At 48.7% G+C, this 7816-nt stretch overlaps 1 protein-coding gene across 1 annotated transcript in view; it reads left to right on the top strand.

Annotated features, from left to right (window-relative positions):
* The window catches only part of Nipa1 (non imprinted in Prader-Willi/Angelman syndrome 1), a 48675-nt gene that overhangs the window by 27719 nt on the left and 13140 nt on the right, over nt 1–7816 (top strand). The gene's annotated exons all lie outside the window — the stretch shown is intronic.

A 7816-nucleotide genomic window follows, 5' to 3' on the forward strand; every position in this document is an offset into this window, starting at 1 on the left:
TCCTCTTCCTCCTCTTCCTCCTCTTCCTCCTCTTTGTCTTCCTCCTCCTCTTCCTCTTCTTCTTTCTCTTCTTCTTCCTCCTCCCCCTCCTCCTCCTCTTCTGCACCCTCCTCCTCCTTTTTCTTCTTCCTTTTCTTTTTTTTGAGATACAGTCTCACTATGTAGCTCAGGCTGGCCTTTAACTCACAGCAATCCTTCTGTCTCACCTTCTAAATGCTGGGATTATAGGTGTGTGTCACCACACCTGTCTAAGCATGGAAAGGATTCTGGGAAGCCATGAAGCAAAACACTCAGATGAGTCCAGAGGTGGCTCACTCATGTAATCCCAGCACTTGTGAGGCTGAGGCAGGAGGATCACTTTGAGTTCAAGGCTAGCCTAGGCTACAAAGTGAGCTCAAGACCAGCCTGGAATGCATAATGAAACCCTGTCTCAAAAAGACAGGAAGAAAACATCATTTGGCGGTGCTTGGTTTTCCTTGCGAGACCCTGGGCAGTCCCCCCTCGCTGTGGTGCATTACAGGGTCTAACCCAAGTGCGGTACCACCAATGGATGTGAAGGAAGTTGTATGATTTATATGGCCAGCAGCAAAAAGATTCCCCAAGTCCAGAGCGAAACGAGGATCAGGAGGGGCTTTGGGCTTTTACAGTAGCTAAGGTGTTCTGGGTAGTTTTAAAAAATAAGAAAAACAGAAATTGAACTTAGGGTCTTGTGCTTGCAGGCAGGCACTTGTGGGTGGAGCTCCGTGCAATCCAGCTTTGGCTGTCCTAGTGTAACGTGTCTGCAGCACTGAGGGGCGGGGACTGCCGACTGAGCGTTTGAGCAGCGTTTTCAGCAGGTCCAGGCGAAGTGAGGAGTGGGGCCTTGCCGCCTGCTCAGGCCCGAACTCCTCTTGCTGTGTGATTCCCAGAGTAGCAGTGATTACGCAGCTAGCCCAGGGCTGCACTAGCCAGAAGTCACAAATGGAACCCCTCACTTTTTTTTTTTTTTAAATGTATTTGGTTGTTGTAGGGTCTCACTATGCAGCAGGGACTCCTGCTTTCAGCCTCCCCAGTACTGGATTACAGGTGTGGGCCACTATACCAGTACTCTGTGGCCAGCTCAGCCTGCCCGGGGGCAGGGCTGGCGCAGCATGTGTGCAGTCCGTGGGGCTCTCACTGCAGTCCCTGTGCTTGCCTAAGCAGGCGCTTCAGTCTGCTGAGCTATCTCACTGGCCCCTTTTCATTGTTTTTATGACTTTGTTTTGTTTTGTGGACAGGGTCTCACTGTGTAGTCCAGATTGAACTCACTATATAGCCCAGGCTGGTCTTGAACTTGTGATCTTCCTATCTCAGCCTCCTGTGTTCTGGGATCATAGGCATGTATCACCATACCCAACTGGAGCCCTCTTTTAAGTTTTCTGTCTTAGACCATTTCCTGGGCATATAAGAAAATGCCTGAGAGCAGGTAGCTTTTAAAGAAGAAAGGTTTCACCTTGGCTCTTGACTCTGGGTGTTTGAAAGGCTGTGATCTGGCAGCCACCCCTCGTAGGGCCACATGCTGCTTCCACACATGGTGGAGCAGAGGCCGAGCAGAAGGGAAGGCTTCTCTCTGGCTAGTGCAGCCCTGGGCAAGCTGCTTAATTACTGCTACTCTGGGAATCAAACAGCAAGAGGAGTTCGGGCCTGAACAGACGCTTCTGTTAGACCGTGCCGCCAGCAAGCACCACGTTTGCAGGAGACATTGTTCTCCCAAGGTGACAAGCCTGCCTCTACCTTCGGGTTCCAGTTTCTCTGTCTTCTCCCCTCTCCATCCCCTTTCTTTCCCTCTTCTTTCTTCTTTGCTTTCTAACGCCAGGGATCAGATCCAGGGCCATGTGCGCATTGGGTATGCAGTCTACCACTGAGCTACACCTGCAGCCCCACCTTTTTCTTTAATAATCAGCATTGGAACCCGTAAGCAGTTTGCTAGTAATGTCAGATTAAATTCTAACATGGCACCACAAAAGTGGGACTGAATAGATGGAGAGTCACAGGGGATGCCAGGTGTGGGAGCAGGGGCGGGGGCAGTGCACAGGGCTGTCAGGACTGTGTCCTGGGCTGCCTGGGGAACTGTCCCCAGCGGCTGTGCAGAGGCTGCAGCTCCTGTGTGTGTCTTTGTCCCCACCCATGCTGAGGTGAGCTCCATACCATGTCTGACTTCCCTGAACAAGTCAGTCATGTAGGGGCTCACTCGACATTACTTACAAGGAAAAAAATGTGTAGCTGTTTGCAAGATTTATAGATCATATATATAAGGAAAGTCCTGTCATTTCCACATCTTGAAAAAATAGAATCTCTTTCAGACTTTGAAGCATAAGAAGTTTCTAAAGTTTGAAGCAATAAAACTCAAAAGTTTGGGGCCAGGGAGATAGCTCAGTGGAATAAGCACTTGCCTGGCAAGCACAAGGGCCTGATTTGAATCCCTGGTTCCGCCAAATAAATAAATAAAACTTAAAAAGTTGGGGCCAGGGAGATGGCTCAGTGGAATAAGCGCTTCCCTGGCAAGCTCAAGGGACTGAGTTCAATCCCTGGTTCTGCCAAAAACAAAAACAAAAAAAAACCTTAAAAAGTTAAATAGAGTGGGAAAAACATTTCAGTCAAGTGTGACAGTGATTGAAGGCCAGGCTGTTGTGTTGGTGTCATCCCTGGGAAAATGCCTGACGCCCACACCATCCTGAGGCTCACGCATGTGGATGACATGTGACAGCTGGCTGTAAGGTGGGAAAATGTGGTGAAAGACAGCCACAAACCTATGGCCACTGGGAAGCAAGCGGAGAAGGGACGGCTGGCCGCAGCCTTCCCGGCTGCCCCAGTGCCTGCCTGCCCCAGGCCTCCTTCCAGGGGCCAACGTGGACCTCAGCCTTGGGTGGGGCCCGGGTCAGCCCAGGGGCCTGCCATCCAGTCACCCTTCTAAACCCCATTTCTGAACATGTGGGACGTTTGGAATAATTTCAGATCTAAATCATAACATATGAAGAAATTCCTTAAAGTCATCAGAAAAACAGGAACATCTCAGTAGACAAAATGATAAGGGACAGAACAAGAACAGACAATTCACACATGAAAATACATTTATACCACTAATATTAAACCTCACTTGCAATGAAATGTATGTAAGCAATTAAATACCTCTGCATTTAGTAGATTTTTAAAAAAAATTTATTTGTGTGTGTGTGTGTGTGTGTGTGTGTGTGTGTGTGGCCAGCTCAGCCCACCAGGGGGCGGGGCTGGCTGGCATGTGGTGCTGGGGGATTGAACCGCGGTCCCTGGGCTTTGCTAAGCTTGTTCTAAGTAGGTGCTTTAGACCACTGAGCCATCTCTCCAGCCCATTTAGTAGATATTTGAAAAATAATAAAAATGCTAAAAGAATAGCTGGGAGCTGGGCCTGGTGGCCACACCTATAATCCCAGCACTTGGGAGGCTGAGGCAGGAGGAGCCTTCCCTCGTGGTCCAGGCCAGCCTGGGCTCTGTACTGAGTTCATGGCCAGCCTGGACTGCGTAGCGAAGCCCTGTCTTGCAGGGAGGAAGGAAGGGATTACTGAGCCAGCCGGTTTCTGTAGAACATTCCACCTGACCGCAGAGCACACATTCTCCAGGTGCACATGAAAACATCTCTGAAGGAGAGCATGTGCTCAACTGTAAAAACTCAGAAAAACTGCAAAAACCTGAAGTCTACAGAATACTTCCTGTGACCACAGTGAAATAAAATTAAAAAGCAAAAGCAGTGAAATTTTTGAGACGCACGAATATGTAGAAGTAAACAGCTCAGTGCAAGCGACCAGTGAGGCACGGCCCTCTGGGAATAAAGTCCATCCCGATGGGCAAGAGTGGTGGGACGCTTTTCTGAATACTAAAACTCACAATGCTCAATTAAAGCGTTAGCCGGAAGGGATTTACATCTGTCAACACCTACATTTTATTTATTTTGTGCTGGGGATTGAACTCATGATCTTGCACTTGCCAGGCAGGTGCTTATGCCTTTGAGCTACTGCCCCGGCCCAACACTTACTTTGTTTTTTGCAGGACTGGGAATTAAACTCGGGACCCTGCACTTGCCGAGCAAGTGCTTATTCTACTGAGCTATCTCCCCAGCCCCCAACACTTACATTTTAAAGAGGAAAAAATCTCAAATCAGCAACCTAAGCTTCCAAACTGAGATGCTGGAAAAAAGAAGGGAAACCAAATAGAAGGAAAGAAATTGAAGATTCAAGTATAATATTTATAATAAAGAGAAGAGAAAAGCTGTAGAGAAAAGTCAGTGTAATTAAATATCCTCTAAAAAGATAAACAAAATTGATAAACCTTTAGCTGTAAAGATATGACTTTGTCATTTCTCCTTCAAGCCTTGTTACAACGGGCATGGTGGTGCACCCCAGTAATCCCAGCTCTGGGAAGCTCTAGGCAGGAAGATGAGTGGGAATTGGGGCCGGCCTGGGCTACATAGTGCATTCGAGACGAGACTAAATGGCCTGATGAGGCCCTGTCAACAAAACTTCTTTTCAATATAGTAATCTTCAGATTCCTGTGTTGATATTTGAAAATGGAGTAGCTAGGGTTAGGTGAAGTCAGCAGTGTGGCCTGGCGACCTGCTCACGGCCACAGAGACGTGTGCCCAGCACTCGGGCCTCGCAGCGCCTAGGGCTGAGCCCTGCCAGCCTTGCCCTTTATGATGACTGTGCCAAGAATGATCCCTGATAACAGTGGCAAGTGAGGTCACAGAAGACAGAAACAAAGGAGGGAGCATGACCACCAACCCTACAGAAAAGCAGCAAGGTAATACAAAATTACATCTGTCTGCATTAATTTTGTTTTTGTTTTTGTTTTTTTTGTTTTTTTTTTGGCGGAACCAGGGATTGAACTCAGATCCTTGTGTTTGCCAGTCAAGCGCTTATCCTACTGAGCCAACTCCCCGGCCCCACAGCATTAATTTTGTATAAGGGAGTATGAAAAGTAATATATCAGCAGATAGCAACAAGAGATGGACACACTCCTAGAAAGACACAAGCTACAGAAGTTATAGAACTTCCGAATAGACCTGTAATGCGTTGGGAGATAGAAATAGTTAAAGAGCGTTGGGGAGATAGCTCAGAGGTCTAAGCACCTGCATGGTCATGAGTTCAATCCCTGCACTCACCGATCCCCAAACCTGCATGCAGTGCTGCCCCGGAAGTGGGCATGGCGACGTCTGCCTATAATTCTAGCACTCTGAAGGTTGTGACAGGAGGATCTCTGCACGTTCAAGACAGCCTGGGCTACAAAGTCAGCACAAGAGCGGCCTGACAACTACAAAAAAAAAAGCAAGAAAGATGCAACTGAATGGGCTTGGAAGGCCCTCCTGTTTCAGTCTGCTGAGTGCGTGGAGAGTTTCCAGCAGGTGGTTCTGAGCCGACGGCCCCACATACGCGTGAAGCCTGTGGTCTTCCCACCTCATTATACAAAGTCATTTAAAAGTGTATAAAAGATCCAGAGGTAAACGCCAGATCTATGCAGCTCTTAGGAGAAAACAGTGAATCATTATTAGTCCTTGGGGCGGTTGGGATCACTCCTACAGCAGAAAAGCACAAGGAACGAGAGAATGAATTGTATGTTGTTAAAATCAGCTGTGTATTATTAAAATTGAAACCCTTTGTGCTTCACTGGTTGCCAGCAGGAAAATTAAGAAAGCTGGGCATGGTAGTACACACCCATAATTCCAGAGCCCAGCAGCCTGAGTCCCCAGTTCAAGGCTGGCCTCGAGTAAGAAGAGACCTTGTCTCAAGAAAAAAAAAGAAAAAAGTAAAAGATGGATTGGATGAAAAGTCAAATTTTGGGCTGGGGAGATGGATCAGTAGAGTAAGTGCTTCCCTGACTAAGCGCAAGGGCCTGAGTTCAATCCCCAGTTAAAAAAAAAAAAAAAAAAAAAAAAGTCCAATGTTGTGTAATAAGGGACGTAGAGTATGCAAAAAGTCAATTCATTAATAAAATGACTATTTTTTTCCATTTAGGTTTTATTGCTACATTTCACATACACGATCACATTCATCATGGAGATCTGTTCTGTACATGACGTACTTGGCTTCTCACCCCCCCCCCCCCGTTTCCCTACCCTCCCTTAAATCCTGCTCTCCTCCCCATTAACAGCTCAGTTTGTGAAGGGGCAGAACAGATGGTTTGGCTTTGTGGTCGAGGCCCGTGCGGCCCCCCTGCGTTGCACACGGCAGCCAGCTGTGTGCTCTGGTAGTGTGGCTTAGCACTTCTGCCTAGTTCTCCTGTAGCCCTCGGGGTTCTCTCGGCTTACAGCTGTGTGGGGACAGGGATGCAGGGCAGCGTGGGCGCAGCCAGGAAGCTCTGGCCTTCCGGCTGGGTGACCAGGCTGGGTGACCACCAGGATTCCACTTGCTGTTAGTGTTGGGGCTTAGAAAATGATATCCAAGTGTGGTGCTTTGACCCGCTGTGCCAGAGAACAGGCCCGGCCAAGTCCTCTCACCCACCCGGCCCCTGGGCGCTGCAGTCCTGCCCTGGCCACCCTTTTGCCCTTTCTTTCCCAAAGCTCAGGGAGATGCAGTCTCTGCAGTGCGCTCCTGTGCCTGGGATTGCTCCTTCCTAAAGAAGCGCAGTTGTCTTACACCCTTCTCAGGGTGTCTGAGCAGGTAACTAGGAGGCAGCGACCTCTGGAGGGAGGGGCTGCAAGGTATTTCTGCGGCCAGAGCCACTCCTCATCCTTTCTTCTAAGGATGGCTGTGTTGGTGGGCTTTCCCGAACAAGGAGCAGCGTCTGATACCTGCAGGTTAGAGGGGAAGAGGGCTAGTGTAGCTCACATCTTAGGGAATTCAGTTAGGGTCTCAGGCTCCAAGACAACAGCATGGCGGGAGGTGTGATGGGCTGGGCTGCACAGCTCCTGGGGGCCAGAAGGTGGAGGAGGTCAGGCCCCATAGGGAAGGACAATGTGGAGCCAGATGGCAGCTCCTTGGCTCCTGCTGTGGCTTTAGGGCCAGCCAGTGATGGCGAGCCCTTAGAGACCGAAGGCCTGCACTGCAGCCCCAAGCCCATTTAGTCATTGCAGAGTGGTTAGCACCACAGTGAAACTGGAACACTGGTTGATTTTTTTTTTTTCTTCTTTTTTGGAAAAAAATCTCAGGCTGGGGAGATAGCTCAGTGGCATAAGTGCCTGCCAGGCAAGTGCAAGGTCCTGAGTGTGATGCCCTGTATCGTAAAACAACAATAAACCTCATATATCTTTTGCCTTGAAAGAAAAATATGACACGTGATAGGTTCACCACCACTGTATAGATCCTAGCAGTGTAAGTGACCAATCTGTGATTTACTGAAAGCCAGTGATTTCCAGTTTAGAATGTAGACTGGTACCACCCAGGAAAATGGGAGAGAAAGCGCTCTGTGATCATGAGGACTGGGGGGTTTTGTAGTTAGACTTTTTTTATTTTATACAGTAACATTTTAAGAGTTTCTAGTACTAGAGAAGAATAATCACCCGTACTTCTACTGTACTGTAATTAGAATTATAGTTTTTCAGGATGGGCATTAAAAAGTCTCAGTGGGGGAGTGGGGAGATAGCTCAGCAGTCTAAGCACCTGCCCGACGAGCACAAGGACCGGGGTTTGCTCCCTGGCACCACGTGCCGCGTACCATGGGGCCCTGGATTCCAGGCTGTGCTGTGCTGGCCACTGAAACCAGGCGGGTGGCTACATGCCTGTAATCCCAGCGGTGGGGAGGCTGAGACTGTACCAAATGAATAAATAGGGCCGAAGGGATGGCTCAGTAGAGTAAGCACTTCCCTGGTAAGCGCAAGGGCCTAAGTTCA

The sequence above is a fragment of the Octodon degus genome, unplaced genomic scaffold, assembly GCF_000260255.1.
Source record: "Octodon degus isolate 3935 unplaced genomic scaffold, OctDeg1.0 scaffold00199, whole genome shotgun sequence".
NCBI lineage: Eukaryota > Metazoa > Chordata > Mammalia > Rodentia > Octodontidae > Octodon > Octodon degus.